This window comes from Littorina saxatilis, linkage group LG8 (assembly GCF_037325665.1).
Source record: "Littorina saxatilis isolate snail1 linkage group LG8, US_GU_Lsax_2.0, whole genome shotgun sequence".
Taxonomy (NCBI): Eukaryota; Metazoa; Mollusca; class Gastropoda; order Littorinimorpha; family Littorinidae; genus Littorina; species Littorina saxatilis.
The window spans coordinates 72,232,108-72,241,283 of NC_090252.1; the positions used below are offsets into that span (position 1 = coordinate 72,232,108).

General features: G+C 45.6%; 1 protein-coding gene across 1 annotated transcript in view; it reads left to right on the plus strand.

The window, feature by feature from the left end:
* Window positions 1–8,470, plus strand: part of LOC138974296 (uncharacterized) — a 298,636-nt gene extending 290,166 nt beyond the window's left edge. Inside the window, exon 7 of the mRNA XM_070347016.1 lies at window positions 8,106–8,470. The gene's annotated coding sequence lies outside the window, so the exon portion shown is untranslated. The remainder of the gene's footprint in view (window positions 1–8,105) is intronic.
* The last annotated feature ends 706 nt before the right edge of the window (window positions 8,471–9,176 follow it).

The window sequence follows — 9,176 nt, forward strand, 5'->3', positions numbered from 1 at the left end:
TCTCTCTCTCTCTCTCTCTCTCTCTCTCTCTCTCTCTCTCTCTCTCTCTCTCTCTCTCTCTCTCTCTCTCTCCAATGCGTGGGACTGTCAGTGATAGCAATGTACGTACTAGTGATCCTAGGTAGAATAGAGACGTGGAGACATGCTTTTCCCGTCATGTCTTCCCAGTGTCCCCCCTGACACAGGCAGTCGGGTGGATGTCGAGCGCGTAGGCGGAGGAAACAAGATTGAGGGAGGGAGGTGGGTTAGTCGGGTGGATTTCTCAACTGAGCGGGGAGGTAAAGAGCAAGAGGGGGGGGGGGGGTGGGGGAGGTGTCCCACTGAAGTACAAGCAGGAGGAGAAATGACAGGGAGAGGGAGGCGCAGCGGATGGGTCGATAACATGTAGTTGTTAACACAGCAACACAGCGACAGACAGACAGACAGAGTAAGAGAGAGAGAGAGAGAGAGAGTAAGAGAGAGAGAGACAGACGGAGAGAGAGAGAGAGACAGACAGACAGAGTAAGAGAGATGGAAAGAGAGAGAGAGAGAGAGAGAGAGAGAGTAAGAGAGAGAGACAGACAGACAGACAGAGTAAAAGAGAGAGAGAGAGAGTAAGAGAGAGAGAGACAGACGGAGAGAGAGAGAGAGAAGCGGGGTGGATAACTCACCTGTAGGCGTGAGTAGAGACGGGAGGGAGAAGACGGATGAACCGGGTGGCTGGCTGTCGGGTATCGATCCTGTCTGGGTGTTGTTTGTCTCCAGTTTTCTGCACCTCCCCCCCCCCCCCCCCTTCTTCCCTTTCCTACTTCCCTCCTTCACCCACACACACGATCCACAGTGCGATCAATGTCTGCCTGCCTGCCTGCCTTACCTTGCCGGGTAGATCAAGCCTCGGGTGTCGCCCGCTATTTTTAGACACCTACACTAGTCACCCTTTTATTTCACCCCCTAGGATGTGGGTCATCGGATGGAAGTGGTGGTTGTGGTGATGGTGGCGGTGTCCACATGGATTGTGCTGACATCAGCAGGTAGGACACTGCCTGTCACGTGACAGCACGTGCTGCAGATCTCGTGGCGGCTCTTCTTTTCCTGGCCCGGCTGTTGTTTTAGTACTTGTGATAGTTAGCCGTAAGCTTCGTCGTAATGTCGTGGACATAATGAGTGAAATGTTCTTAATCTTACCATCTACACCCCTGTGACCCCTGTGACCCCTGAAATGTTAGTATGCTTGCTGGTTTATCTTTATTGATTTGTGTTGCATGTGCAGCAAAAAAACCGTTAAGTTTTATCACATCCACAATCAGGTAGACTGCTGACGTTCCAAAATTCAGAACAAACAACACAATGTTCTGTTATTGGTACGTTTAATGTGTGACACAACTTTTATAGCTTTACTTGTTTTGTCAACATTTCTGTTGTTTTTTTGTTTTGTGATAAATGCATCGTTGCAATAACTAACTATTCTCGTTTTGTGACGATGCATGATTATGACTTAGCACATTGTGTGTGTGAGCAGTGTATCCGCCTTTCCAGCATGCTGGGTATTTTCGTGTTTCTATAACCCACCGAACTCTGACATGGATTACAGGATTTTTTTCGTGCGCACTTGGTCTTGTGCTTGCGTGTACACACGGGGGTGTTCGGACACCGAGGAGAGTCTGCACACAAAGTTGACTCTGAGAAATAAATCTCTCGCCGAACGTGGGGACGAACTCACGCTGACAGCGGCCAACTGGATACAAATCCAGCGCGCTACCGACTGAGCTACATCCCCGCCCTGGGTACTATAGTTAGATGGTGTGTCTGGGTACTGTAGTTAGATGGTGTGTCTTGGTACTATAGTTAGATGGTGTGTCTTGGTATCATTGAAGACTGTATAGTCAGATGGTGTGTCTTGGTACTATAGTTAGATGGTGTGTCTTGGTACTATAGTCAGATGGTGTGTCTGGGTACTGTAGTTAGATGGTGTGTCTTGGTACTATAGTTAGATGGTGTGTCTTGGTATCATTGAAGACTGTATAGTCAGATGGTGTGTCTTGGTACTATAGTTAGATGGTGTGTCTTGGTACCATTGAAGACTGTATGTCTGGGTACTGTAGTTCCGTGTCGACTTCCATGTCGCCCAGTCTTGGTACCTACCATCACATCCTGAAAAAAAATCACTTGCCTTGATCACGCTTCTCACCTCCTTTGTCCCCCCCCCCCCCCTTTCCCCTTTCCTGATTGTCTTGACCAATGGCAGTGAAGGGTGGCAGTCAGTAAACATGTGAAGAAGGCTCTGTGCATGGGGAGGACACACACAGGACGAGCTAAGGGTTATGGAGTGTGAAAGTGGGGATGGCTTTAAACCAAATTGAGGGCTGTACTGGTTATTGCTGGTTATGGAGTGTGAAAGTGGGGGCGTGAGTGGTGATGAGGTGAGGACTGTGAAGTGTGTGTGAACTTCAATGAGTGGCAGTGAGGTGTGCACTTGGCTGACGGGCGGTGGGTGTCACTGTCTTCACACGACCTGTGGCTCTCGTCTTAACAAGTAACTGTCGCAGTTGGGGGGGGGGGGGGGGGGGTTAGTCGCTGGAGGGAAGGAGCCAAATCCCCGCCTGATTAATTCTTAAGCACCCCGGAATCATGTTTTGTCTGGTCCACAGACCCGGGGCGCGGGGAGGAAGGCAGGGGGGAATTTACCTCTGTGTGTCTCGTCTCGCCCTCCATTAGGACTGACGGGGGGAGACTAACCTACTCTCCTGTCACTGGGGGGAGGGGGGGGTGAGGACCATCGACTTGTGTGAGGGGAGAGGACACAATTTAATCTCATTTACAGTCTGTGGTATCACCGCTGCCCCTTCCGTCCCCCGCTTTACACTCAATGTGATCGTCACTTCTCAGATTTGCTCTGCATGCTTCGCACGTTCACTGCTCGTCATGATCCCCGTCTAGGACAGGGAGTGAGAGCGATACAGAGTGAGAGTGATACAGACTGAGAGCGATACAGACTGATACAGACTGAGAGCGATACAGAGTGATACAGACTGAGAGCGATACAGACTGAGAGTGATACAGAGTGATACAGACTGAGAGTGATACAGACTGAGAGTGATACAGAGTGATACAGAGTGAGAGTGATACAGAGTGAGAGCGATACAGAGTGATACAGACTGAGAGCGATACAGAGTGATACAGACTGAGAGCGATACAGAGTGATACAGACTGAGAGCGATACAGACTGAGAGTGATACAGAGTGATACAGACTGAGAGTGATACAGACTGAGAGTGATACAGAGTGATACAGAGTGAGAGTGATACAGAGTGAGAGCGATACAGAGTGATACAGACTGAGAGCGATACAGAGTGATACAGACTGAGAGCGATACAGAGTGATACAGACTGAGAGCGATACAGACTGAGAGTGATACAGACTGAGAGCGATACAGAGTGATACAGAGTGAGAGCGATACAGAGTGATGCAGACTGAGAGTGATACAGACTGAGAGTGATACAGACTGAGAGTGATACAGAGTGATACAGAGTGAGAGCGATACAGAGTGATACAGACTGAGAGCGATACAGAGTGATACAGAATGAGAGCGATACAGAGTGATACAGACTGAGAGTGATACAGACTGAGAGCGATACAGAGTGAGAGTGATACAGACTGAGAGCGATACAGACTGAGAGTGACACAAGCAACGTGTCTTTTAATGCCTTTTGACAAATTATTTAAACAATGGTTAATTGTGACAAGTTTGTGTGTGTGTGTGTGTGTGTGTGTGTGTGTGTGTGTGTGTGTGTGTGTGTGTGTGTGGATGTATGTGTGTGTTTATGTGTGCGTGTGTTTATGTGTGCGTGTGTGTGTGTGTATGTGTGAGAGAAAGAGAGAGAGAGAAAGAGGGAGTTTATTTTGTACTATCTATATATGTATATACGACTTGTGTCTGTGTGTGTGTCTGTTCGCGATGCGCGGCCAAGGTTCTCGATGGATCTGTTTCAAATTTGGTGGCCATATTCAGGTACACCCGGGACACAACCTGGTCGATGAGATATTTCAACACGTGCTCTCAGCGCGCAGCGCTGAACCGATTTTGTTTTTTTTTGTCTGGATCCACTACCAGTAACTCTTCCTTATCTTCTCCAGTGTTTTCAGCGTTTACCTCCCTTCCTTCGTATGGCGCGCGGATATTCCCATTCCGTTACTATTTTTAGAAGGTCACTGCACGTTACTATTTTTAGAAGGTCTCCAGTGTTTTGCGCGTTTATCTCCTTTCCTTCGTGCGCCGGCAAAGCCGGCGTACACCCGGCAGAGCCGGGTCCCAGGCGCAGCCTGGTATTCGGCTCTACTTCTTCCCGGCGAAGCCGGTACCCGGCGAAGCGGGTAATCATCTAGTATATATATATACTAGAGGAATACCTGGCTTCGCCGGGGTGAATCGCGAGACAGAGACAGACAAAAGGATCATGAGTAAGATATGGGTATGACACCACAATCACCTTTGAAGGCGACGTCCTGTCAAACGGGATTGAGAATTTTAGAGCTTATTTCTTAGCCCTATATTATCTGTTGTGGCTTCTCAAATACCAGAACATACAGACAGACAAAAGCCGCTAGACCCCATCACAAACAGAACTCTAAAATCCACAGGTGTTGCCCACACACACACACAAACACACACACACACAGAGAAGCCGTATATATATATGTATATCTATATCTATAAATATATAGAGATAGGTGACAGTGTATTTTTCGCGTGGCTATAAATTGATTCGACCTTTTCACTTTGACAGTAAGAACAACTTACGGGTGCAAGGGAAGCGTTCTGGACAGCGCAGTGACATTCTAAAAATAGTAACGTAGAAACGGGAATATGGATTGAAGCCACACGAAGGAAGGGAGATAAACGCAAAACACTGGAGAAGATAAGGAAGAGTTACTGGGAATGGTGAAATGAACATAAAAACCAAAATCGGTTCAGCGCTGCGCACTGAGAGCACGTGTTGAAATATCTGATCGATGAGGTTGTGTCCGGGGTCTCTCTGAATACGGTGTCCAAATTTGAAAAAGATCCACCGAGAACTTTGGCCGTGCATCGCGAACAGACAGACAGACAGACAGACAGACACTAGTCGTATATATATATATATATAGATATAAGGAAGCATTGTTGCGACCAGCTCAATAGCACGCCGTGGATCGTGTAACTCTGCATTTGCGCCACCGCAACTTTTTATCGCTTCACGCCGACGAAGAGGCAAGCTGCGAGGTAGGTCTCTCGAATGATAAATTAAATTGTTAGAATGCTAGGCACTCAGCATGTTCTCAAGTGTTGCATTTCACATACTTATATCCTTAGCTATATTTCTGTATATATTTTTTGATGCTTTGATGGCCCTGGTGATCGTGACGATCTGTTTTTCTTCTCGTTTCCCCATGTTTTGGGCATATTTTCAGTTTCTGCGTCAAATGCAACAAAACGGAGATTACTGGTTATTCTTGGACATGTTCACAGATAACTTTAATGTTTTATGAATCTCCACGTGTAGTTTCTCTGTATATAGTTCCATATATACTTTGCAAGAAGCAGATAAAAACAGAGTGTCAACAACTCTCTGTAATTCGCCACCGCATCAATTCAATGTTAGATGTAACTCGTCACCGCATTTTTTGTTATTCGCCACCGCACTACGCAAATTGTTATTTTCAAACGCAACAACATCGTGGAGGCATTTAAACCTTTATTTTTGTCACAAAACTGACAGCAATTGATAGGAGCATTTTAACTTTAGTGCTGCAAGTTTTAAACTCAGGGGCGTGGCGTGATCTTGCCTATGCAAAGGATTTAAAGGCACCATGAGTTGACAAATCAAACTGTAGTATTTCTTCTTCTTCTTCTTCTTCTTCTTCTTCTTCTTCTTCTTCTTCTTCTTCTTCTTCTGTATGAAAAGTATGCTTATCTGTACTTGAGTGTATAACCCACATGTACTGGAATGTGCTTTTATATATATATATATATATATGACCCCCCAAAAAAAATCCCTGGGACTGTGAGATTCAAGAGGTTTAGGGTATGATGACATCAATAGGAAATATAACAGTGCTTACCGTAAGAGTGAAAAAAAATACTATATTTACAAGTGGGAAATGCATCGATGACTGCTAGTGATGATCTGAACAGATTACGCAGCAAAATAAAGACACATCAGAACATGAAGACCAACGTTTTCACCAATGAGATTTCACTTCTAGGAAGGCACGCTGATGAAAAGTTTGTCCTCATGTTTTCTTATGCATTCATTTACATTCGGAAGATTGACTACACATACAAGAATGTACAAAAACGTTCCGCATGGTTTGAACATTACTTAGTGTAAGGTGACGAATGGCAGGATGGATAGCGTACTGCCCCTATGATCCGCTTGATTTCCTTGATCCGCTTGATTTCCTTGGCCTCGGGTTCAATCCCTTGCCGGGACAGTTCATAAAGTGAATTTGGGTTTACGCTATGCATTAAAAGCTTGTCGTCAGTGGTTTTCTTCCGGGTCCTACCAGTTTGTTTTCCTCCACCATTTCAAAAATGTAAATTAATTGTGCCCATCTGCAAAAATTAAAAAAAAATTATCTTTCCAAATTCTGATTTCCTAATTGCAGCTTTAATCCTTCGTACCACATGGTGAGTGTGTGTTGTACGATTGTCACCATGTGAGCGTACGTGTTGAAACAAAGCGCCGCACTTTGAGCTCGTAATGAGAAATCGCGCGTATTAAATTTAATTATTATTATTATTATTAGTTACTGGCTGCTCAGATCAGCCCCCCCTCCCCCGCACACAAACACAACTGATTTTATATCAGTGAAACTAACCCCTGTATGCATTTTTTTTCTCAATTTATTTATTTAATTTATTTATTCTGTTTTTACAACCCACTGCCAAAACATTTCAATTTTGTTTGTAGTGGACATGTTTCTACATCCCCTGACCATGATCATTTTCATTTCTGATGTCTGATTTCTTTGTCTCCTCCATTTTATTTTTTTAAAGGCATATGCTTGTTGCAGTGCACTGTACTCCACAATCTTAATCAATGTTTATGTCACACAGGATTGGAACCAAATTGTGGGGCCAAATACCACATAATTCTAAAATTCTTAAGCTTCGTTGGTGTTTATGTGTGTGAAATAATTCTAAAATTCAGTCATTCCTATTACCAGCGACAACACAAAAACTCATCAGTTTGACGCTGGAAGAGAAAAGAACGCCTCTGACAGACGTGACGTTTTTCGGGAAAGAAGAATGACGAAGAATGTGGGAGTGAAACGCCGCCAGGTGCGTCTCAGAAACGTGTTCTACAAAAGCTGAACTATACACTGAACTGAACAACTCCAAATCAATATTTTCAATTGGAAGTGACAGAATCACTGAACTCTTCAACATATTATGCAATTCATTAGAAAGTTGCGGTGGCGAATAACATCCAAGACGTGAAATTGCGGTGGCGAATTACACCAAGCATCGGTGGCGTATAACATGAAGTCTAATTGTTTGTGTTTTCTTTTGCCGCGTGCGTCACCCAAAGACAAAATTGTGCAACAGCATTCATCAAGAATACAAAGGACATGTTTAGCTCACAGGATATCATCACGGGAATGCATCAACTAGTGCTGTTTCGTTGAAGTTACGAAGGAAGGGACAAATCGTGCAATTTCAGCTACAATTCCAGCAGAAATCGGACTTCTGAACTGCCGAAACCTGACATTTCGACTAAAAAAGCACGTGCCTTAGACCTTGAGTATATACTTCTTTAAAATGTACTAATGAAGAATCTAGATGATGCCTGAAAGTCCTACACATTTTCATTTTCTGTGAGAGACCTACCTTGCAGCTTGCCTCTTCGTCGGCGTGAAGCGATAAAAAGTTGCGGTGGCGCAAATGCAGAGTTACACGATCCACGGCGTGAATAGGGGATTGGGTCCATCAAGACAGGTGTCAAACCGATTTGTTAAATGTGATAACACACATTTCTTCCATGTTTGTGTGCGATACATCATAATGTATGAGTGGATATTCATGTTTTGCATGCAGGTTCAGTTGGCATCGTGAGTGTAATGTGTATGACTGGCTGTGTGTTTCAGGTGTCAGGTGTGCTGTGGATACGCTGCTGTTCTTGGAATGCACGTGTCGCGTGTGAAACCAGGTCAAGGTCAGTCTATTTTATATATCTCTTTTCCCTGTCTGGTTCTTGTCTGTCTCTTTGTCCTGACTGCCTGGCCGTCTGACTCTCTGCTCACCGCAAGGTGTCTGTCTCTTTGTCCTGACTGCCTGGCCGTCTGACTCTCTGCTCACCGCAAGGTGTCTGTCTCTTTGTCCTGACTGCCTGGCCGTCTGACTCTCTGCTCACCGCAAGGTGTCTGTCTCGTTGTCCTGACTGCCTGGCCGTCTGACTCTCTGCTCACCGCAAGGTGTCTGTCTCGTTGTCCTGACTGCCTGGCCGTCTGACTCTCTGCTCACCGCAAGGTGTCTGTCTCGTTGTCCTGACTGCCTGGCCGTCTTGACTCTCTGCTCACCGCAAGGTGTCTGTCTCTTTGTCCTGACTGCCTGGCCGTCTTGACTCTCTGCTCACCGCAAGGTGTCTGTCTCGTTGTCCTGACTGCCTGGCCGTCTTGACTCTCTGCTCACCGCAAGGTGTCTGTCTCTTTGTCCTGACTGCCTGGCCGTCTGACTCTCTGCTCACCGCAAGGTGTCTGTCTCTTTGTCCTGACTGCCTGGCCGTCTGACTCTCTGCTCACCGCAAGGTGTCTGTCTCTTTGTCCTGACTGCCTGGCCGTCTGACTCTCTGCTCACCGCAAGGTGTCTGTCCGTGTGTCTGTCCGTGTGTCTGTCCGTGTGTCTGTCTGGTTCGTCTCTGTCCTCCTCTCGTTTTCTGGCCTGTCATTTTCTCTGTCACCATCTTCTCGTTTTGTTGCCTGTCGTTTTGTTTTTCTGTTGCTGTCTGTCAGTTTTTCTCATCCTGTTGATTGGCTGTCCTATTGATGTTCCTATTGATGCTTTATGCTAATCCTCTGTTGCTTTCCTTTGCATGTTTATTCGTTCTCTTTCTATTCATAATTAGAATATTTTGTTTCTGTCTTGCTGTTCTCTCTGTCTCTTTGTGTTGCTTTGCTGTTTTACTCTTTGTGCATGTTGCTGTTCTCTCCGTGTGTAGA